The 995-nt window shown below is 39.5% G+C and overlaps 1 long non-coding RNA gene across 1 annotated transcript; it reads right to left on the bottom strand.

Moving 5' to 3' along the window:
* Positions 1 to 311: 311 nt before the first annotated feature.
* LOC105449406 lies at positions 312 to 910 on the bottom strand. The gene is made up of 2 exons (XR_974341.1): positions 837 to 910; positions 312 to 546 (listed from the first exon to the last, which is right to left on the bottom strand). It is a non-coding gene; the product is annotated as an uncharacterized LOC105449406 (long non-coding RNA).
* Positions 911 to 995: the final 85 nt, after the last annotated feature.

Consider the following 995-nt stretch of genomic DNA (forward strand, 5'->3'; position numbering starts at 1 on the left):
AAATTCAGAAGCACTATTAAATTCTTATCGTTTCCGCGGAAGAGGAGTGAACGAGGCAACCTAAGACACTGTCTTCCGGCCTTCCAGTGAAGCGACACTTTACTGTACGCTCTCACCTCTCGCCGAGGTCGCACATGACGATACTTTCGCTGGGACAAGGCAATGTTTAACATTCTAAAATATAATATTTCTTAAATGAGACATCCCAACTCAATCTCATAGACGCTTTATCTCTTTGACACGTGTCCTTGTCGATGTCTAATAAGCGTCTTATCGATCGTTCACTCCTCTCTCCGCGGAAACGGTAAAGATTTAATAGTACTTCTGAATTTTATACATTAAACAATTACATTTGGCTTTTAACAAGTCGAAATAATACTTGATAGATCTTCTTAATATTATAATACATCGAAACGTGCTTTTTGAACGACGAATACTTTTCGCGTAGTTTCTAGTAAAGTGTCGCTACACCGAATCGAAGACCGGAAGGCTGCCTTTACAGTACGCTCTCACCTCTCGCCGAGGTCGCACATGACGATACTTTCGCTGGAACAAGGCAATGTTTAACATTCTGAAATATAATATATTTCTTAAATGAGACATCCCAACTCAATCTCATAGACGCTTTATCTCTTTGACACGTGTCCTTGTCGATGTCTAATAAGCGTCTTATCGATCGTTCACTCCTCTCTCCGCGGAAACGGTAAGGATTTAATAGTGCTTCTGAATTTTATATATTGAACAATTACATTTGGCTTGTAACAAGTCGAAATAATACTTTATAGATCTTCTTAATATTATAATACATCGAAACGTGCTTTTTGAACGACGAACACTTTTCGCGTAGTTTCTAGTAAAGTGTCGCTACACCGAATCGAAGACCGGAAGGCTGCCTTTACAGTACGCTCTCACCTCTCGCCGAGGTCGCACATGACGATACTTTCGCTGGAACAAGGCAATGTTTAACATTCTGAAATATAATATTTCTTAAATGA

Source organism: Wasmannia auropunctata, unplaced genomic scaffold, assembly GCF_000956235.1.
Source record: "Wasmannia auropunctata unplaced genomic scaffold, wasmannia.A_1.0 LD336076.1, whole genome shotgun sequence".
Classification (NCBI taxonomy): Eukaryota; Metazoa; Arthropoda; class Insecta; order Hymenoptera; family Formicidae; genus Wasmannia; species Wasmannia auropunctata.